The sequence below is a fragment of the Papio anubis genome, chromosome 19 (assembly GCF_008728515.1).
Source record: "Papio anubis isolate 15944 chromosome 19, Panubis1.0, whole genome shotgun sequence".
Classification (NCBI taxonomy): Eukaryota; Metazoa; Chordata; class Mammalia; order Primates; family Cercopithecidae; genus Papio; species Papio anubis.
This window is the reverse complement of record NC_044994.1, coordinates 11,851,881-11,875,344: the sequence shown is the minus strand read 5'-3', so window position 1 is coordinate 11,875,344 and position 23,464 is coordinate 11,851,881. Positions and strand designations below refer to the sequence as shown.

The following is a 23,464-nucleotide window of genomic DNA, read 5'->3' as shown; positions in this document are numbered from 1 at the left end:
TGGAATTTTGTAGTTGATGGGTTACCTTGCAACAACATGGGTACAAGTATACATATGTAACAAACCTGCCGTTATGCACATGTACCTAGAACTTAGAAATATAATAATAATAATAAATTAAAAAAAGTCAGGAAACAACAGGTGCTCGAGAGGATGTGAAGAAATAGGAACACTTTTACACTGTTGGTGGGACTGTAATCTAGTTCACCCATTGTGAAAGACAGTGTGGTGATTCCTCAAGGATTTAGAACTAGAAATACCATTTGACCCAGCCATCCCATTACTGGGTATATACCCAAAGGATTATAAATCATGCTGCTATAAAGACACATGCACACGTATGTTTATTGCGGCACTATTCACAACAGCAAAGACTTGGAACCAACCCAAATGCCCATCAATGATAGACTGGATAAAGAAAATGTGGCACATATACACCATGGAATACTATGCAGCCATAAAAAAGGATGAGTTCATGTCCTTTATAGAGACATGGATGCAGCTGGAAACCATCATTCTCAGCAAACTATCGCAAGAACAGAAAAGCAAACACCACATGCTCTCACTCATAGGTGGGAACTGAACAATGAGAACACTTGGACACAGGAAGGGGAACATCACACACTGGGGCCTGTCATGGGGCGGGGGGAGGAAGGAGGGATAGCATTAGGAGAGATACCTAATGTAAATGACGAGTTAATGGGTGCAGCACACCAACATGGCACTTGTATACATATGTAACAAACCTGCACATTGTGCACATATACCCTAGAACTTAAAGTATAATAAAAAATTTAAAAAATTTTTTAAGGGGAAAAAGATATTGACGAGGTAGAAACTACCAATGGAAATGCAGATTTTTAAAATTTATTAATACTGAAGGCATGTTCACTTTGATGTAATAAGCTATCTTATATGTAAATCTATTCTCTGTTTATCACAGTTTCCACGAGCCCAGGACCTGACTCACTGAGAAAAACATGAAGGATTATTTGGCATCTGTGAGCAATTTGCACAATTAGTAGAAAAGAGATAAATACATTTCTTCCTTTTGTTTCTCATCTTCTGTGTAAAAAACACAGAAAAAAAGTTATAAGAACACATAACATGTTTTCGAAATACACGACTTCCTATAAAAATTTATTATTATTATTTCATTTTATAAAAATTACTAGTTAGGAAATATTAATGTTAGGTAGCCATTCATATGCAAGAGAAATAGCTTACCACTCAGGATAACATGCTTCTTAAAACTTGTCCTATTTCTTCAATGCAGTAAATGTGAAGCTGTAGAAACAACAAAAATGCTTTTTTGTCATGGGCATTCCTACAAATAAAAAACTGACACATTGACAACTACAGAGCACCAATAGCTTATTACAAGTCAGCTAAATCCATCAGCATATCCAGCTTCCCTGGATAGAGTTAGGAAGATGGAGATCAAAACTTACCAGTCAGTTATCACTTGGATGTGGTCTAGTTTCAGTGAAAGATATTCAGACTTCCTGATTTGCTTGTAAATCTGGGTCCAATTTCTCTCTCTGGATTACGGTAAAATAATTGAGGAGTCAAGGATATTCTCTTTTTAAAATATTTATTGATTTGCCATTGAATTGATTTGTTTGAAGACATTCAAAAGATTTGCTTTGCTTGGTCTTATGAGAATGGGATCATATTTTTACTTGCTTTAGAATTCTGAAATGAATTGAAATCCTATTGCCTTCCCTGAGGAAATAGCTGAAATATTTGGTGACTACATCTTCCAAAAAGTTCCATTAAAATGCAAATACTAGCCATTAATTTAAATGAATTTTCTTTCCCTTTAATCAAACTGTTCAATGAAATTAGGATTGGGAGCAGATGTCTTGGCTTCACCAATGTATTTCCTTTTATCCTGTTTATTGTGTACCCTTCTGGTTGACCAGTCACAAGTAATACCTCATGTCTTCAAAATGTCTATCTTTATTTTTTTCTAGTCCGTGTCTTCTAAATTAACATTAAAAGATTAGAAGAAAAGGAAAAATGGAGCCCACTACCCATAAGATACAGATGATATTTTTCTCAGGCAGTGTTTGTCTTTTTATTGCATTTCCCTGTGAGAGTTTCATTCTCAGCTATTGTTTTAGTTACAGCGCTACTTAACTTGTAGCATTCTTTCTTCCTTGGCTCACCTAGTATTATGACTCCCCTAGTTCCTTTATAGCCCCTTGTTTGTTTGTTCAGATTTAGCATTTATGAGAACTGCCCTTTTTATTACTTGAGTTTCCTAATAAAAATGCTACTGCGACTTACTGTGAAAGATTGAGGGATATGTTTCTTTGGAAAATAGTTATAGTGGCACATATATACAGGGATAGAAATAGACAAGTCCCTTCTAAGTGCAAGGATCATGACATTTATGTCTTTTATTTTCTTATAGCATCTAGTATAATAAAAAGACACATAGCAGGAGACTAACAAATCTTTAGTGAATTGAATTGAACATTTCTAGCAGTTTTTCTAATATGAACTGACAATGGATTTTCTGACTCTCCTGGATGCAATAGGCAGCCTTGAGATAGGTTTTGGATGCACAGAATAATTACTGGATATTTCAGTGGTTGATGACAAACAATAGTGCAGTGTATTTCAAATAATTATATATGGTTGGCACATTCAGCACAGTCATATTTGCTCTACAGACATTTACTAAGTATTGTGTCTCAGTTACAATGAAAACCAAGATGCTATCCTTGCCTCCAAGGAGCTCACACTCTGATGCCCTTAGCTAGCTTCAGGAGTAATTTTAGAGATGAAGATGTTGTTGTCGAAAGAGGCCAAGCATTCTAGAAATAGTGTGTTTGAGGCAGTTGAGTATATGTTCCTTTCACTACAAAATTTATGGCAAACCTTAAGCAATGTTAAAGTGATGCCCCTACCTCGTTTCTCAAAGTATTGTTGATGTGGATTTTTTCCCCTAATGTATTTATTTGCCCAGTAATTATTTGGCCAACTAATTTCCCTATTTCCTAGGCTAATATGTAGAAATAGAATACTCAGGTAACTTGAATACCTACATAGTCATCCTTATTGAATATTAAACTTTTTCAAGAATAGCTACCTATCTAATATTACTTTATCTTTTCTTTGCAATTCTTATCAATTTAGGTTATTGCTGAAATATGCTATGATGTTATGGTGTTTGGAATTACAGTTGCTATAGACTGAATATTTGTGTCCCCACTAAATTCTTATGTTGAAATCCTATCACCCAATGTCATGGTACTAGGAGGCAGAGCATTTGGGAGGTGATTTTATCATGAGATGGGAGTCTTCATGAGTGGGATTATTTGCCTTATGAAAGATATCCCTGAAAGCTCCCTTGTCCCTTCCACCATGTGAGGACACAGTGAGAAAACTACCATCTGTGAACTAGGAAGCATGTCCTCACCAGACCCCAAATTTGCCAGTGCCCGTGCCTTGATCTTGTTCTTTCTGAAACCGCTATTGCAAAATTGTAACTGATACAGTGAAAGAGGTCTGACTTAGCCAGCTCCATCTTGCTTCTAACCTCCAAGCTGTCCTTGTTCATTTCTTGGCATAGGCTGAATTAACTTTGGAGGAACTTAGTAGTTTAAAACAAAGATGGTAACAGCCCTTTCCCAAAACAAACCTCCTTCTTGCCTGGAGACTAGACTGCCGTTGTAGGACTAACAAATTAGGCACAAGATTAGAAATTACAGTTTAAGGGTCATGCAGCTGGAGGTTACAAGATTCTGACCCTCCCTAAACTGCTCCTAAGATCAGTGCTTGAAATATTTTGCAGACCCTGCACTTGATGCATCAGCCGGCATCACCCAGATAGATAAACTGGCTCATCTGATCTGTGGCCCCCACCCAGGAACTGACTAAGCACAAGAAGACAGCTTTAATTCCCTATGATTTCGTCCCTGACCCGGCCAGTCAGCACTCTTGACACACTGGTATTCCCCTACCCACAAAATTGTCCTGAAAAACTCTGATCCCTGAACGCTCAGGGAGACTGATTTGAGTAATAATAAAACTTGGATCTTCCGCACAGCCTGCTGTGTGTGAATTACTCTTTCTCTATTGCAATTCCTCTATCTTGATAAATCAGCACTGTCTGGACAGCAGGCAAGGTAAACCCATTGGGTGGTTACATTTCCAGCCTTCAGAACTATAAGAAATAAATTTATGTTGTTTATAAGTCATCCAGTTTATGGTACTCTGTTATAGCAACCAAACAGACTAAGACAAAAGTACAGAGATTCTACAGAAATTGGCCTTCAAATTCTAGAAGTTGATGTTAGCATTCAGATGGTAATAATAGCATTATTTTAATGAAAGGACTTGTGTCACCTTTAATAACCTGCTGGTATTTTTTAAATCTATTTTTATTGACCCTAACATTGCACAAGACAGAAAAGGGACATGTATTAGCATAGCAAATCCATTTCACATAAGCAATGCTGGTGCTCTGAGTTTAAATGACTTGCAATTATAATCTAAACCTATTAATATTTAAAGTACAAACATGTTCAAGACACTTGGTAGATACTCCACATTTTATCATATTTGAAATTTTGAGTGGGAGAGTTAAAAGTGGAAATGAAAAAATTAACATACATTATTCCATAATTTACAACTACAGATAGTATTGCGTGATTTTTATCCATTATAAGCTTAATACTTTTAAGCCTAATATTTGGATATTTTACTCTCTATATATATATTTTTCTTTTAAAAGATAGAGTTTCACTCTGTACTCTGTCATGCAGCCTGGAGTACAGTGGCACGATCATAGCTCACTGCAGCCTCAAACTCAAGTGATCCTCCTGCTTCTGCCTCCTGAGTATCTGGGACTACAGTTGTGTACAGCCATGCCTAGTTAAACTTTTTAAAAAATTTTTGGTAGAAATGGGGTCTTGCTTTGTGTATTAGTCTGTTTTCATGCTTCCGGTAAAGACATACCTGAGACTGGGAAGAAAAAGAGGTTTAATTGGACTTAACAGTTCTGCATGTTTGGGGAGGCCTCAGAATTACAGACGGAGGTGAAAGGCACATCTTACATGGCAGTGGCAAGAGAAAATGAGGAAGAATCAAAAGTGGAAACCTCTGATAAACCCATCAGATCTCATGAGGCTTATTCACTATCACAAGAATAGCACAGGAAAGACCGGACTCCATGGTTCAGTTACCTCCTCCTGAGTCCCTCCCACAACATGTAGGAATTCTGGGAGATACAATTCAAGTTGAGATTTGGGTGGGGACACAGCTAAACCGTATCAGTTTGTTTCCCAGGCTGGTCTCAAACACCTGCCTTCAAGCAATCCTCCTTCCCCAGCTTTCCAAAGTGTTGGGATTACAGGTGTGAGCCACCATGCCCTGCCTGTTACAGTATTTTTTAAGGTACATCAAGCATAATTTCTAGATGCCTCACCATCTAAACTGGCTTGAGAACCTGTGCTTTACATTTATTCTTTCACTTAGCAAACAGTTTTTGAGCACTTGCTATTTGACAAGCACTGTTTTCAGCACCATTAGTACAGGGGTTTATAAAACAAAGCCATTGCTCTTACAGAGCTTTCTTCCTAATGGGTGAGGTAACTGGAAACTAGTATACAAGCAAAAGAAGAAGTTGAAGATAGTGATATGTGTGAAACCCTACATGGAAATTTCATTCTTCATTAACTATCAAATATATTAAACAATAACATTAAATGTCTACTTAATCTCTTTTTCTGTTATTTATAAGTACTTATAATTAATATGGTTAAACATCACAAGAGTAGTTTTAATGACGATAACCTTACAATTTACGAAAGTGTTCACTCATTGTGATGGTTAACATTGAATGTCAACTTGATTGAATTGAAGTATGCAAAGTACTGTTCCTGGGTGTGTCTGTGAGCTGTAGCTGGGGCTAGAATAAAGCAGGCAGAAGAACATGGAAAGACTTGACTGGCTGAGTCTTCTGGTCTTCATCTTTCTCCTGTGCTGGATGCTTCCTGCCCTCGAACATCGGACTCCAGGTTCTTCAGCTTTTGGACTAAACTTTCACCAGTGATTTGCCAGGAGCTCTCGGGGCCTTTGGCCACAGACTGAAAGCTTCACTGTCAGCTACCCGGCTTTTGAGGTTTTGGGACTCGGATTGGCTTCCCTGTTCCTCAGCTTGCAGATGGCCTATTGTAGGACTTCACCTTGTGACAGTGTGAGTCAATACTCCTTCATGAACTCCCCTTCATACATAAATCTATCCTATTAGCTCTGTCTCTTTAGGGAACCCTGGCCAACACATTCATTATCTAGAGAAGAAAAAAAATCTCTTACCCACCTTAGATTCATTTGCTGGGACCCTCTAAATTAGATTGATGAAAGACCTTTGAACAAGAGAAAAATATACTAATTTACTTCATGTCAGTTGTAAAGAAATGAAGACCTGAAGAAATAATTAAACCTGAGTGTTTTTATACTGAGTTTGATGAAGAATGGAAGATCATGGAAAAATGTGATGGGACAAAGATGTATGAGCTACGGGTAGAAAACTGGGGGAAACTTAACAAGGTCTGTTCATTCAGCTTCCTCTTGGCATCCCTGTTTTGGACATAAGGATGCTTCTTTTGGCTATAAGAAAGGCATCTCTCACATGAAGGTCTTATGAAGGGGGAGGTCAGAGAGCACTTCCTGAATCTGCTGTTACTCAAATTCCTTTAGCTTAAAGTATACAACATGCCAAGGCATCATATTACAAGGTAGCATATTCTGATTCCTGTCAATTAATTCACTCGTTCCATATTTATTAAGTCCCTGCTGTGTGCCATTTATTGAGTCCCTGCTATGTTCTCAGCACAAGGAATATGAGAACGATGAAAACAAACACAAATTCTGGCTCATGAGGATTTTAATCAGATATAACCTTTTTGTTCTGGATGATTTTCATAGCATTCTACAGATACATTAGAAAACATCTTCCTGGAATCTCAGCACAATAGAAATTATATGAGAAAAACAATTTTATATCTGTATATAAAATGTAACTTTCAGAATATATTGTTTTATTTATGCCTTGAAGAAAACACTCACATACACAAATTTGTTCTAAGATTCTATTTGTAACATGGAATTGTTAGTTATGTACAGATACTTTTAAACAAGATTTTCCTAGTACACTACCTTAAGGATTCTTAGATTCAAGTATCAAGAGCGATTTGGGGCTTTTATTCTCAGCTACATAGCTTCATTATATCTAATAATCTTCATTATATGTCTCTGGTTTTTAATCTATGCACTTTTTTCTTTATTCTTACCAGTAATTTCAGGCCGACATTAGAATTTTATGTGAAAATAATATGTATTGTGTATGCATTTAACTTTTTTGATATGTTTATTAAGTTCTATATAATACGGCTTTTACAATGCCTGTTTTCAAAAATCAGGGCATGGTTTGTCATTACTATTTTTTAAATATATTTTAGATTTACTTGATTCAATAAAGCAAGAAAGGAAGCACTTCACATTTCTCTGACATCTAATATGTTGCCTTTCTAGGTCAGTTTTCTCATCTTTGCCTTTAAATGATTATTATAATTGAAATCTTATGATGTAATAGTCAAATTGAACTTTTCCTTTGTCTATGCCTACTATCAAATAATTTGGAATAGAAATTATTTGAAGTATGTATTAGTCTGCTTGGGCTCCTATTACAAAATGCCATAGACTCAGTGACATAAATCACAGAAATTTATTTCCCACAATTATGGAGGTGGGGCGGTCCAAGATCAAGGTGCTGGGAGGGTTGGTTTCATTCTAAGGTCTCTCCTCCTGGCTTATAGGCTGCTGCTACTTTACTGTCTCACTGTGTCTCACTCACATGATCTCTTCTTGGTGGGTACTTACAGAGAGAGGGGGAGGGAGAGAGGAAGGGCAAAAGGGAGGAAGGAGCAGGGAGGGAGAGAGGAAGAAAGAGAACACTCTTATGTCTCTTCTTTTTATAATGAAACCAATCTCATCTGATTAACGTCCCACTCTTAAGACCTCATCTCTAAAACTCCATCTCCAATTACCATCGCACTGGGGGTCAGAGCTTCAACACGTGAATTTGGGGGAGACACAAACATTTAGTCCATAACAGTGTGCAATATCAACAAAAACTTTGAATGTCATAGTGATTTTTGTAGAAATACAGATTTATCAGTCTCTTTCACTTATTAAAATTATCTAATTATGAAGTAATTGATCTGTTTACTTTTTTACATAGAAAAAATGATTATTAATTATCAACGAGCTGTGAGTTAGAGGTGAGATCTGAGGAGAATCCAACATGTAAAAATCAGGTCTATTTATTTGCTATAAGTTTTCCTACAGCTGCCATTGCCAAATCACCAGCCAATTCTAGCTCATGGTTGACAAAGTGGAGATCTCAGAAACTCATAGGGATTTGGGAGGCATTTTCAGATGTTGTAACGTAAATAAAACCTGCCTTTTAGGTTTAAAATATTTTTATATTAGGTAAACATTGAATTGGTTGTACTATCATTTTTTAAACATTGGATACTGTCATTGAGATAAAATTAGTCTACTGGGAAGCAACTTTCTGTTATCCCCTATAAATTATCAACATGCAAATATACTGTGAGTATAATGCAGAGGATTATACTTCAGGTTTGCATAATACAAACCTGAAGGAAGAACTTAATATACTGATGCAGATTAAAGCATAATCTTATTCTTAATTACTCTGAGAAAAGGACCGATGTTTCCTTATTTCATATCTCCTACTGTCGCACAACTTCAATCTTGTTTTCAGAAATTTATCCTAGATCCTTCATTTTGTAATTTTGGTCTACCTTCTCCTACCTTCCTGCCCTGTACTGCACACATATTTAGTGCAGGTCTTACCTGGCAGTTATTTAAGGGCCTAAGATAGTTCTCTGCTATTGTTGTCCAGAGATTGGAGGTACCGCATTGCCCACGGCTTGGAGGAGTTAGCCACACCTAAGCATACAAACTGTTGGAGACTCGCAGAGCCATCTGGGTTCACTTCCAACCAAACATAACCTCAGAGCACTTTTTGCTGGTTAGTTTTCAAGTCTTCAGTTACAGTAACTCAATCCTTCTGTAAGAATCTGCATGAAGATGTCAAATAAAAATATTTGCATTATTTGATATGTTGACTTAAATTCTGAACCCATCCACTTGAGGATAATATAGATACGTAAAATGTAGTCTGAGTTTATTAAGGTGCACATTTTATTTCTAACATAAGCAACTCTTTTGAAAATACTATTTTTGTGAAAGTCAAAAGATATATTTTGATAATTCATAATTTATTTTGGGGAACCTATTATACTTAAATACACATATGAATCACCTGGGACTCTTATCTTCTTAAAATGCCAGTTTGGATTCAGTAGGGCTAGGGAGGGGCCTGGGAACCTGCATTTCTCTTGCCCTTCTAGGGGATGCTAATGTTGCTGTTCTGTGGACCACTTTTGAGTAGCAAGGTACAATGGAATATTTTATAATTCTTCCCAATTTCCCAGAAGGTAAAACCTTTTATTTGCTGTTGTATTAAAAGTAATAAAGCTTTTAAAAGTATATCAATAGATAGGAAATAAATTATTGTCTTATTCAGTTATTGTTTAAAAATTACAAATTTTCATTGAACATTATCAATAAATTTTAAATCAAAATTCAACATAGAAAATAGTGACAAAATTATCAGTGAAGTAAGTGATGGCATTTGTATGCACAGTGATCAGGTTACCTTAAAAGTACCACATCTACCAGATGAATATCCTACCATATAAGCACAGTTCTATACAAGTGCTGCATATGTTTTTTTACCGGTTTTTAACAGTTTAATATTAAATCTGTGTTTTATTATAACTCATATGCTAGTGACTGTAATAATTTAAAATTGTTACCAAAACAAATATTAGGATTATTTGCAAATATTTGTAAGATTTCACCAATTGAGTCAATTGATGATATCAATTGCAATTGTAGCATTGCACAAGTGAATTTTCATCAGGGGCCAATCTACGAATACAAGATGATACATACAGGACAGCATTAATTTAGGACTCTTCGCTTTTTGTAATTTATTAGATATGATGAAGCATGTAACTAAAATTTAGGTTTAAAGTACAAGAAGATGTAGTTAAATTGTGACATTTTAAATAGTCCTGTTGTATAGACTTATAAAAGTTGGATACAAGATTAGAAAGGAGGTAGAATTCTATTAGTAAGGTTACTGGTGGCAAATCTGTAAGGGTCTGCAGCAAGCTCAACTCTCACCTCCTCAGTAGAAAGAATTTGCCCGAGGGGCATATGGCAGAGTAAGAGACTGAGACAAGTTTTTGAGCAGGAGTTAAAGTTTATTAAAAAGTTTTAAAGCAGGAATAAAAGGAAGAAATGTATCCTTGGAAGAGGATCAAGCAGGCAACTTGAGAGATCTAGGGCATGGTTTAACTTTTGACTTAGGGTTTTACCTGTTGGCATCCTTCCGGGGTCTTGCATTACTTCTCCCCTGATTCTTCCCTCGGGTGGCCTGTCCATATGCACAGTGGCCTGTTAGTTCTTGGGGGGTGCAGCATGCACAGTGTGTTTACTGGAGTTGTACGCATGTGCGCTTGAGGCAGTCTTCCCTTACTAGGCCAGCGTTCCTAGATAGTCATATACTGGTTAAACGCAGCCATCTTGCCTCCTACTGCGCATGCTTGAGCCCACTTGCCCAACTCCTGAGATCTTATCGGGAAGCTGCTGATCACCGGTTTGAGGTTTTTCTATCTACTGGGAGACTGCCTTTCTCTGGCGCCAGCTGTGACCAATCATTATTTTAGAGAGGCAGTTTAGCAACCGCCTGACCATCACCTGCTGGGGGTGGGGGTGGAGGGGGGCTTCTTCTCTGCTCATTTCTGACTACCTACCTACCTACTGTAATAGGAGTGCTAATTTTTCTAACAAGGAAAAAGTTACATGATAAATTAAAATTCTGTGGTAGAGAAGGTGCTTCTGGTGGTAGAAAATTAAGAAAATGTGATATGTATCGAAGTCATTCAAATTTTAGACAGAATGGTGAATTTGTGATAAAATTGAATAAAAAAATTACAGCTCACTGAAACAGGTTGAAGGATAGGGGATACATGTGAAATTCATTATTAAATATATTTTTATAACTTAGAAAATGATATTGTCAGTGTAGAGAGCATGATACAATTACTACATCTATAATTATACATCTATGAGTTTTCTGATGTTGTTAACAATCAGAGATCAAGCTAGGTAAGTCTATTTTATAGTTCACAATTGAGTCTTACACATGTGTGAAAATTCAGAAGTCAATCAATAGAAATAATACCGATTCCCACGTTGGCAAAATCTGGGTGGATTGTAACCACGTTCTCAACTGAATAATAAGACGACTGCTCATGAAATTCATATCAGATGTTTCAGAGTATACTGAAGATTACTTAATAAAAATGATTTTTCTTTTTTAAATTTATTTATTGCTATTATACTGTAAGCTAGGGCATGTGCATAACGTGGCAGGTTTGTTACATATGTATAATTTTGTGCCTTGTTGGTGTGTTGCACCTATCAACTCGCTATTTCATCAGGTATAATCTCCCAATGCAATCCTCCTCCCTCCCTCCCCATGATAGGCCCCGTGTGATGTTCCCTTCCCGAGTCCAAGTGATCTCATTGTTCAGTTCCCACTCCAGAGTGAGAACATGCGTGTTTATTTTCTGTCTTTTGCAGGGCTTGCTAAGAATGATGGATTCCAGCTGCATCCATGTCCCTACAAAGGACATACAACCTATCCTTTTTATGGCTGCATAGTATTCCATGGTGTATATGTGCTTACATTTTCTTAATCCAATCTGTCACTTGATGGATACTTTGGGTTGATTCCAAGTCTCTTTTATATTAGGAATAGTGCTGCAATGTAAAATATACGGTGCATGTGTCTTTAGAGCAGCATAATTTATAACTTTGGGTATATATACCTGCAATGGGATGGTCAATGTATGGTACATCTTAGTTCTAGATCCTTGAGGAATCGCCATAATTGTTTTCTATAAATGGTTGAATCCAGTTTGGCATAACCTACCAACAGTGTAAAAGTGTTCCTATTTCCCGCATCCTCTCCAGCACCTGTTGTTCCTTGACTTTTAATGATCGCATTCAATCAAAGTGAGATGGTATCTTACTTGTGGTTTTGATTTGCATTTCTCTGATGGCCAGTGATGATGAGATATAGAAGATTTATCTTGATAAATTTGTTGAGTTCTTTTTGCAGGTTCTGGATATTAGCCTTTGTCAGATGAGTAGATTGCAAAAATTTTCTCCTGCATTCTGTAGGCTGCCTGTCTTACTCTGATGGTAGTTTCTTTTGCTGTGCAGAAGCTCTTTTAGTTTAATGAGAGATCCCACGCTTGGACCTTTGGCTTCGGCTTGCTTTTTGGTAAGTTTTAGACATGAAGTCTTTGCCCATGCCTCTATGTCCTGAAATTTTGGTACTACCTAGGTTTTCCTCTAGGATTTTTATGGTATTAGGCCCCACATTTATCTCTAATCCATCTTGAATTAATTTTCGTGATAAGGAGAAGCAAAAGGATCCAGATTCAGCTTTCTACTTATGGCTAGCCACCTTTCCCAGCACCATTTATTAAATAGAATCCTCTCCATTTCTTGTTTCCTCTCAGGTCACAAAAGATCAGATGGCTGTAGATGTGTGGTATTATTTCTGAGGACTCTGTTCTGTTCCATTGGTCTATATATCTCTGTTTTGGTACCAGTACCATGCTGTTTTGCTTACTGTAGCTCTTGTAGTATATCAAGTCAGGTATTGGATGCCTCCAGCTTTGTTCTTTTGACTTAGGGATTGTCTTGGGAGATGTATGGCTCTCCTTTTTGGTTCCAGGCGAAACCTGGAAGCAAAGTTTTTTCCACTGTAGCTTAAAACTCCATTGGTAGCTTGATGGGGATGGTACTTGAATCTATAAATAACTCCTAAAGCAGTATGTACTTTCTAATTTATATTGATTCTTCCTATCCATGAGCATGGTATGTTCTTCCATTTGTTTGTGTCCTCTTTTATTTCACTGAGCAGTGGTTTGTAGTTCTCTGAAGAGGTCCTTTTACATCCCTTGCAAGCTGGATTCCTAGGTATTTGATTCTCTTTGAAGCAAATTGTGAATAAAGTTCATTCCATGATTTGCCTCTCTGTTTGTCTGTTACTGGTATAAGAATGCTTGTGGGATTTTGCACATTAATTTTGTATCCTGAGATCTTTATTGAAGTTGCTTTTATCAGCTTGGAAGGAGACTTTGGGCTGAGATAATGGGGTTTCTTTCTAAATATACAATCATGTCATCTGCAAACAGGGACAATTTGACTTCTTTCTTTCCTAACTGAATACTCCCTGATTTCCTTTCTCTTCTGCCTGATTGTCTCTAGCCAGAACTTCCAACACTATGTTGAATAGGAGTGGTGAGAGAGGGCATCCCTGTCTTGTGCCAGTTTTCAAAGGAATTTTTTCCAGTTTTTGCCTATCTGTATGATATTGGCTGTGGTCACGGCAGTTTAGCTCTATTATTTTGAGGCACGCTCCATCAAATACCGAATTTATTGAGCCGCTTTTAGCATGAAGGCCGTTGAATTTTGTCAAAGCCTTTCTGCATCTATTGAGATAACCATGTGGTTCTTGTCTCTTGGTCTCTGTTTATATGCTGGGATTATGTTTATTGGATTGGCGTATCGTTGAATCCAGCCTTTGCATCCCAGGGATGAAGCCTACTTGATCATGGTGATGCTTTTGATGTGTTGGTTGGAATCCGCCTGTAGCATTGAGGATTTTGCATCATGTTCAGATATTGGTCTAAAATTTCTTTTTGTTGTATTTCTGCCAGGTTTTGTATCAGGATGATGTTGGCCTCATAAATCGAGTTAGGAGGATTCTCTTTTCGCTGATTTCGGAATAGCTCGGTAAAGGAATGGTACTAACTCCTCCTTGTACCTCTGTGGTAGAATTCAGCTGTGAATCCACCAGGAACCCTGGACTTTTTGGTTGGTAGGCTATTAATTGTTGCCTCACTTGTGAGCCTGCTATTGGTCTATTCAGGGATTCAACTTTCCTGGTTTAGTCTTGAAGAGTGTAAGTGTCTAGAAATTATCCATTTCTTTCTTCTAGATTTTCCAGTTTATTCTATGAGAGTGTTTATAGTATTCTCTGATGGTGAAGCTTGTATTTCTGTGGGGTCGGTGGTGATATCCCTTTATCAGCTTTTAGCTGATTTGATTCTTTCTCTTTCTTCTTTTTATTAGTCTTCATAGTGGTCTGTCAATTTTGTTGATCTTTCAAAACCAACTCCTGGATTCATTGATTTTGAGGGTTTTTTGTGTCTCTATCTCCTCTAGTTCTGCTCTGATCTTGATGCTATTTCCTTGTTTCCGCTAGCTTTCTCTCGGTCGTGTTTGCTCTTGCTTCTCTTAATTTCTTTTAGCTGGCGTTAGAGGTCAATTTTAGATCTTTCCTAGTTTCTCTTGTGGGCATTTAGTGCTATAAATTTCCCTCTCTACACACTGCTTAAATGTCCCAGAGATTCGGTATGTTGTATCTTGCCTCACTGCTCAAAGAACATCTCTTTTTTATTTCTGGGCTCTCATTTCAAGTATGTACCCAGTAGTCATTCAGGAGCAGGTTGTTCAGTTTCCATGAAGTTGAGCGGTTTTGATTGTTGAGTTTCTTAGTCCTGAGTTCTAGTTTGATTGCACTGTGGTCTGAGAGACAGTTTGTGGCCAATTTCTGCTCTTGTACATTTGCTGAGGAGGCTTTATCACCACATGTAATAATTTGGAATAAGTACGATGTGGTGCTGAGAAGAATGTATATTCTGTTGATTTGGGGTGGAGAGTTCTATAGATGTTCATTAGGTCTGCTTGCTGCAGAGATGAGTTCAATCTCTGGATATCCTGTTAACTTTCTGTCTCGCTGATCTGTCTAATGCTGATAGTGGAGTGTTGAAGTCCCCCCACATATTGTATGGGAGTCTAAGTCTCTTTGTAAGTCTCAAGGACTTGCTTTATGTGAATCTGGGGTGCCCTGCATTGGGTGCATATATATTTAGGATAGTTAGCTCTTCCCTGTTGAATTGATCCCCTTTTACCATTAAGTGTAAATGGCCTTTGTCTCTTTTGATTTTGATGGTTTAAAAGTCTGTTTTATCAGAGACTTAGTATTGCAACCCCTGGGGCTTTTGTTCTCCATTTCCTTGGTAAATCTTTCCTCTGCACCTTTTATTTTGAGCCTATGTATGTCTCTGTGAGATGGGTCTCCTGAATACAGCAGGACTGATGGTCTTGACTTCTGGTCCAGTTTGCCAGTCTGTGTCTCTAATTGGAGCATTTAGTCCATTTTACATTTCTATGCTAGATTGTTATGTGAACTTGATCCTGCCATTATGATATTAACTGCTATTTTGCCCATTAGTTGATATAGTTTCTTCCTTTATCTCATGGTCTCTTAAGAGATTTTGGCATGTTTTTGAGATGGCTGGTACTGCTGTTCCTTTTCCATGTTTAGTACTTCCAGGGTCTCTTGTGGCAGGCAGGCCTAGTGGTGACAAAATCTCTAAGACGTATTTCTGTAAAGGATTTTATTTCTCCTTCACTTATGAAACTTAGGGCTCTGGCTGGATATGAAATTCTGGGTTTAAAATTCTTTCTTTAAGAATGTTGAATATTGGCCCCTACTCTCTCTTCTGGCTTGTAGAGTTTCTGGGCTTCTAGAGATTCTGCCAGAGTCTGATGCTGGCTTCCCTTTGTGGGTAATCCGACTTTCTCTCTGGCTGCCCTAAGATTTTTCCTCATTTCCAACTCGGCGGAATCTGGTACTATGTAAAATCTTGAGTTGAGTGTTCTTCCGGAGGAGGCATCTTTGTATGCTCTCTGTATTTCTCCTGGATTTGAATCGTTGGCCTCGCCCTACTTCAGTTGTAGTTCTCCTGACGATATCCTGAAGAGGTTTTCCAACTTGGTTCCATTTTCCCCTCTACTTTCATAGGCACCCTAATCAGATCGACGGTCTTTTTACATAATCCTATACTTCTTTGCAGGCTTTGTCTTACTTCTTTCTTTCTTTTGGTTTCTCTTCTTCTCGCCTATTCTCTCATCTTATCGGACCCCACCTGATACTCTTTCTTCCAGTTGATCGAGTCGGCTATCAGTTTGTATTTGTCTACGATTTCTCGTGGCTGTTGTTTTCTATGTCTTTCTATTCTGCTTTATGACCTTCTCTGCATTAATCTAGGTCTTAGCCAGCTAATCTTTTCCACTTTTTTTTCTGCAGATTTTAGTTTCTTTTATACAAGTAATGGAATTCCTTTAAATTGAGGAAATTTAATGATCTGAAGCCTTCTTCTCTCTCATCTCACAAAGCCATTCCGCCCAGCTTCGATCCACATGCATGAGCTGCGCCTCTTTGGCTGAGATGCTCTTGTTTTGAATTTCCAGCTTTTCGGGTTCTGCTTTTCCCCATCTTTGCAGGGTTTTATCTGCTCTGGTCTTGATGATGGTGTGATGTACTGATGGGTTTTGCAGGTAGGTAATCCTTCCTGTTTGATAGTTTTCCTTCTAACAGTCAGGGACTCTTAGCTGTAGGTCTGCTGTTGGAGATTGCTTGTTCCACTCTGTAATCTCTTGCTCTTGCCTGGGTATCAGCAGCAGAGACTGCAGAAGATAGAATATTTCTAACAGCAAGTACCTGTCTGATTCTTGCTTTGGGAAGCTCTCTAGGGGTGTGTACTCCACCCTGTGAGGTGTGGGGGTGTCAGGATCGCTCCCTAGTGTGGGGATGTCTCCTGCTAGGGGCTACCTAGGGCCAGGGGAATCTTGAGCAGGAGCCTGTCCTTCTCAGATCTCAACCTCCTGCTGGGGAGATCCACTGCTCTCTGCTCGTCAGACAGAGTCGTTTGGGTCTGCAGAGGCATCTGCTACTTGCTATTGCTTACTGTGCCCTGCCCCCAGAGGTGGAGTCTTACAGAGACAGTAGGAGCCCCTTGAGCTTCGGGCGTGAGCTCCACCCAGCTCGAGCTCCTGTAGCAGCTTTGTTTTACCTACTTAAGCCTGAGCAATGGCGGGCGCCTCCCAGCCCCTTACCGCTGCCTTTGCCGGGTAGATCAAGCAGACTGCTGTGCATAGCAATGAGGGAGGCTCCGGGTGTGGGACCCTCCCAGCCAGGGGTGTGTGGATATGATCTCCTGGTGTGCCTGTTTGCCCAAAGCGCAGTATTGGGGTGGAGCCACCATTCTCCAGGTGTTGTGTGTCTCAGTTCCCTGGCTAGGGAAAAGGGATTCCTCCCTTGCGCTTCCCAGGTGAGGCAATGCCCTCGCTTCTGCTTCAGCTCCTCGCTGGTCGGGCTGCAGCATTGACTAGGCACCGACCTCCGCACTCCCCTAAAAGTGAGATGAACCCAGTACCCCAGTTGAAAATGCCAAATCACTGCTTCTGTGTCATTGGCGCCTGGGAGTTGAAGACTGAGCCACCCTATTCGCCATCTTCTAAACTTTTTTCTAAAATGATTTTTCATTTCATTGATGTACCAGTGAAATTCAATCTTTGTAGAACCAATTTAAAAAGGATTAAAAAACGTTCTCTGCCAAAAATTCGATTTAGTTTAAGCAAAATACTGATTGAAGTAGACCACAAGAAACAGAAGCCGAAAGTGGCGACAGCAACGCGCATGAGAATTAGCCAGAACTTTTCACATACACTGTCATGCATATTTTTTGGACACTATGGTTGAGAGGATTAATAACGAAGAGTTTGAACTCCAAAACACTTTCAATGCTGTCCTTTTTTGAGATGGAGTCCGCCTGTCACCCAGGCTGGAGGCGGTGGTGGCTGGATCTCAGCCTACTACAAGCCCTCCGGGCCTCCTGGGTTTACGCCATTCTGCCCTCAGCCTCCTCGAGTAGCTGGGGACTACAGGCGCCACCACTCTCTGGCTAAGCCTTTTTGTATGTTTTAGTAGAGACGGGTTTCACCGTGTCAGCCAGGATGGTCTCGATCTCCTGACCTCAGGATCCGCCCGTCTCGGCCTCCCATTTTTTTTAAAGATATTAAACGTGTAGATTTAAGATACTGGCAAACATCTAGATATTTTTAAATAAAAGGAAAGCTTGACAATCAGAAAGCCATGTGGTTTAGAAAAAGCACAATTGAAATATATTATCTGTATTATCAGTTGTGATTAAGGAATTTCTGGAGAAGCCTCACAAAATGGAAGTTTCATCAAATTCCTATTTAAATATACATATGATAGTGATTCTTTAAATATGCGTATGATAGTGAATAAAATGTTGATAATTTTCTAACTTGAATTTTTTTTTACTGTTTTCTAATTGTTAGAGTTTTCTTTTTTTATTTGAGACAGAGTTTCATGTAATGGCGTGATCTCGGCTTACCGCAACCTCCGCCTCCGGGGTTCAAACGATTCTCCTGCCTCAGCCTCCCTAGTAGCTGGGATTACAGGTATGCACCACTACGCCTGGCTAATTGTGTGTGTGTGTGTGTGTGTGTGTGTGTGTGTGTGTATATATATTTTAGTAGAGATGGGGTTTCTCCATGTTGGTCAAGCTGATTTCGAAATCTCGACCTCAGGTGATCCGCCCGCCTCAGCCTTCCAAAGGGCTTGGGATTACGGGCGTGAGCCACCGTGCCTGGCCAAGAAATCTTTCTAAAGATCTTCAACATCAAAATTATAGAAATGTAGTTTTAATCTTTCATAGGTCTTAACCTTTCTGAGAATCAGCCAAAAGTTATAGACCTCTTCTTAAGAATACATCCCCTTAATTAAATATAAGAATTTGGATGAGAAAAATGAGAAAAGTTAGAAGTGTTTAGCTTGCCTTGAATCATGCCTGCGCTGTGAGACTTATATTCCATGAAGACAAACTATTCAATAATGATGATGGGACAATCAGCTAGACATTATCACAGAGCCGTTTTTAAATAATCCTCATTTTTCTTAATTAATTTCTGCTAATGTGTCTGTAATAAATGAAATAATTTCAAATAATTCCTATTTCTTAGTTTCCTGATTCATGATTGGTCTTTTGATTCTTGTGCCAATGTTATATCAATTTGATTCCTGAGATTAATGCCACTTACATTAATTATAAAAGCTGCTAACACTTACAAGCACTTACTGTACACCGGGGGTCATATAAAAAGCTTTATATCTTTTATATGATTCAATTTACACAAGGCACATTTGAGGTGTTTTTTCTTCTCCTTTGAAAGATGAAATGAGAGAAAGACATGTTAAGAGACCAGCCAGATGATGAAAAGCTTGTTGGTGAAGCCCAGATTCAACCCCAGGTTAACTTCTTTTGCCAGGGTATGTCTATTTCCATGAAAGAAAATGTCTGTCTTACTTCTCTTCTTTAAAATTCATAATTACGTATGGCCATTTTTCCACTTTCGTTCCCCACATTAATCTTAGTGTCATATCCTTCTTCTAACAAACCCCTTTCCTCAAATCCCCTTCTTTTGTTAGTATTCCAGTTTTGTACTTATAACGAGAGGTTGTTTTGCAGGTTTAATTTTGTAATTTAATTTACATTTAATTTTATGGCCAAGATCAAGTGCTATGAGATCATCATCAAGATTTACTGTCTCAATTGTACAACCTTTGTAAAATGATTTGTGAAGTACTCCATCTTTTTATATGCTTTGAAAGAATTTATATGCTATGGAAACTAGGAGCTTCTTCAAAATCTGAAAGAACGTATCTGTAAGTCATTTGACCCCTTAGCATATTTTAGAAAACAGTGTTTGACACATGGAGAAGTTTTAAGTTTCTTTGTCCATTATTATTAAGCTATTCAGGTTTTCTACTCTCTGTTGAATCAATCACAGAAACATCCATTTGGAATTTTTAAGTTCTTTAGTATAGCATTATAAATAATATTTCATTCTAATGAAAAATGTGAAATCTGTTAAACTCTTCTCATTTGTAATTTTGACCATTAAATGTTTCTGTTTTATTTATTAGACCTATATTTATTTTTTATTTTTCCTCAAAGAACTAGCTCCTGTATATTAGTTCTACTGTTCTTTTAAAAAAATGTTTTCTAATTCACTCATTAGAATTTGCACAATTTCCTTAGGCTTACAAAACTTACTCGCACTGATTTTTATTTTTCATATAACTCAAGAATTTATGACAGGAAAAAATGACCGTAAGTATGGTTTTGCCATACATCACATTGTCAGCATTTTAAAAATATCATATAATTGAAGTTTGACTACGCACATCATCCAATAACTACTATATAAGTTTAACAATTAATTCATTGCAGTTTTATTGATTGAAATTTTGTCCTTTTTTATTTTCTGTTTTATTGCAGTTCTTCACAGAAACTTTCTACTTGGGTGGATTTAATGAAAGTTTTTTGGGGGGATTACAAGTATATTGGTTCATTTTCACACTGCTATAAAGATACTACCCAAGACTGGGTCATTTATAAAGAAAAGATATTTAATTGACTCATAGTTCTGCATGCCTGGGAAGGCTTCAGGACACTTACAATTGTGGCAGAAGAGGAGCAGCCACATTTTACATGGCAGCAGGCAAGAGAGAAAGTGTGTAGGAGGAACTGTCAAACACATAAAACCATCAGATCTCGCGATAACTCACTCACAATCATGAGAATGGCATGGGGGAACCACCCCAATGATCTAATCACCTTCCACCAGGTCCTGGTCTGGACACGTGGGGATTATGGGGATTACAACTGGAGATGAGATTTGGGTGGGAACACAGAGCCAAACCCTATCAACAAGATCAAAATTTCAAATCATTCCATGGACTTTGAATAAAATGTGTTTACTCTATTTGTATATGGATAGTGTTTAGCAATTAAATCAACTTGATTATAAACTTACATCATAATATGAAATAATAAACATTATAATTTAATGTGCTACCAGTGTTATTATGTATGATATATTAACAAATCCAAGTGAATAATAGTCACTAATTGTCATGGAAATGCAAATCAAAAACACAATGCAATATTATCTCACCCTAGTTAAAATGGTTGTTATCCAAAAGACAGAAAATAACAAACGCTGGTGAGGATGTAGAGAAAGGGGAACATTTGTACACTGTTGATGAGAATGTAAATTAATGCAGCCACTGTGGAAAACAATATAGAGCTTCCTTCAAAAACTAAAAATAGAATTACCATGTGAACCAACAATCCTCCTGCTGGGTATATATCCAAAAGAATGAGAATCAGTATATCGAAGAGATGGCTGCACTCCCATGTTTATTGCGGCGGTACTCACAGTGGCCAAAATATAGAATCAACCTAATTGCCTATCCATGGATGAATGGATATAGAAAATGTGAAACCTAGATATGACCACAAGATGACTATCCATACTTAAGTTATAGTCCTTTAAAACAAAGACAAACATTGAAGGCATAATTTTCTATCGTTTTTTACTACTTTGATAATCTCAACATGTTTCATTTTTATATATTTTACAAATGTGATGCAAATAATTTTTGTCAACTAGACGGTGACTTTGTTTTTCCATATTAAAAAAGCACAACAAATTTTGTGTAAATCTGAAACTCAAACCAAAGTTCTTTTTGTAGTGAAGAAGCTAGTAGATCCACTAAATTGTGATATTAAGCTATGTTAAGCTATCTGTGCTAATGTAGTTATTGTGGCAAAAAGATTTACAGAATCTGAGTCAGTGAATCCAATTAGTTCTTTCTTGAATAATAGTTAAGATGGTAAAAATTTACTATTTACCTCCACATTCAAGTCATGCAATCAACAGCCATGACTTTATCTAAGTGCCTTGAAAGTGAATAAAAGCTGTATCACAAAGGATAATGCTTCGAATTGAAGATTCATGTGACAGCCACTGTACTACAAATAAAATGTAAATATTTCATTGAGACAGAGCCTAAAAGATGGAGGATATCAGACTCCAGGTCACACTGATGCACACAGCTCTGGGAGGAGTGAACCATGACTGTAAACCACAGTCCTACTTAATGGTAACAACCGCGCTGGAGAGACCACTATAATTGACCCAAATGACTGTATTCTTTCCATTTTTCTTGGTCTCCCAGACTGATCATTATTTGCTTTTTCTATATTTCTATTAAGCCATCCTGCCCAAAGGCAGTGGCTAAGATTCAATTCCATTTTAATTATGGTCAGTAATAACCTTTATCTTTGTTGTTAATATTGATGTATTTCAGTGTCTTTCTAATTTTGGGTTTTTCTTCTACCAGCTCTACCCAATTCAAGCCATTCTTTTCCATGTCCAAGATTCAATAAGCTCTTTATGACACTCTAAATACATCACTCAAAAGCATTTGATGGCACCTAGAGAATATATTTTAAGCTCTCCAGCTGGATATTTAAGGTGCTCCGTGGTCTTCTTCCTAAAATTTTCTTACCTTCAACATACTCCTCCATATACCCAGTGTTCCAATGTTGTTTGCTTTCTCTGGCATATTTCTGAGAAAGAAGGCTGTTAGCTGCAGTGTACAAAACTGCCATTTATTGTGAAATATCTGACTGTGTCACACTGTTTAATTTAAAAAGATGTCCTTTTGAATGATAACCCAAGGAAAAGAAATTAATCCTTCTCTGTCTGTTCATCTAGTCATGCAGATTGCTTTATTTGCTTTAGAATAATATGTTTTATTGCATGCTTTAGAATAGTAGGTGTTTTTTAGAATCATAATGACGTTAAATAAGTTCAGTTATATACTTTTGTAAATCATGTTAATGCAACTGTCTGTCGGAAGAAAGTAGATACAAAAATGGATAAATACATAAAAATAGACAGATGAATAAAACTGTATTTTTGATAGTTTTATCTGCATGTGTATTTGTTGTTTTTTATGAAGTAAAAGGAAACAAAGATTTTTGGAGGAGAATTGGTTTCTAAAAAACACAATAGTTCTGTTCATATTTTACAAACTTTGAACTCTAAATGATTTATAATTTCTACAATTAAAAAATAGAAACATTTCAATCAAAAGAATAAATGTTATTTTCAGGACACAGACCAGGACTGAAGAAGGATCATTTAAACCAGGGGAAACATTACAATGGTTCTGAACAGTCAAAGGTCATGGTGCTTCTGGGAACATGTGCAAAGTCTGGTTTGATCTGAGTATAATCTGGGTGATACAGCATAAGGGGCAATGAGGCTACTAGAGTTGGGCAAAGGAAGACCTTGTATAGTATGAGAAGATTTGGGGTTTAATCCTGTAGTCTATGGGGTTTATTGAAAGTTTAAAGCAGGAATTTCGTATCATCCTTTCTGTAGTTTAGGTGAAGAATTCACTTGTCAGTGAAGGAGATGAACTGGAGAGACTTGGAGTGTAGACTGCTAATGAGTCCACAAGATAAACTGT

At 37.6% G+C, this 23,464-nt stretch overlaps 1 long non-coding RNA gene across 1 annotated transcript in view; it reads right to left on the bottom strand.

Moving 5' to 3' along the window:
* Positions 1–1,227: 1,227 nt before the first annotated feature.
* The window catches only part of LOC103879597, a 78,495-nt gene continuing 56,258 nt past the window's right edge, over positions 1,228–23,464 (bottom strand). Inside the window, exons 3-5 of the long non-coding RNA XR_002518635.2 lie at positions 8,899–9,125; positions 6,335–6,380; positions 1,228–1,287 (exon numbers count right to left, since the gene is read on the bottom strand). This is a non-coding gene — a long non-coding RNA (uncharacterized LOC103879597). The remainder of the gene's footprint in view (positions 1,288–6,334; positions 6,381–8,898; positions 9,126–23,464) is intronic.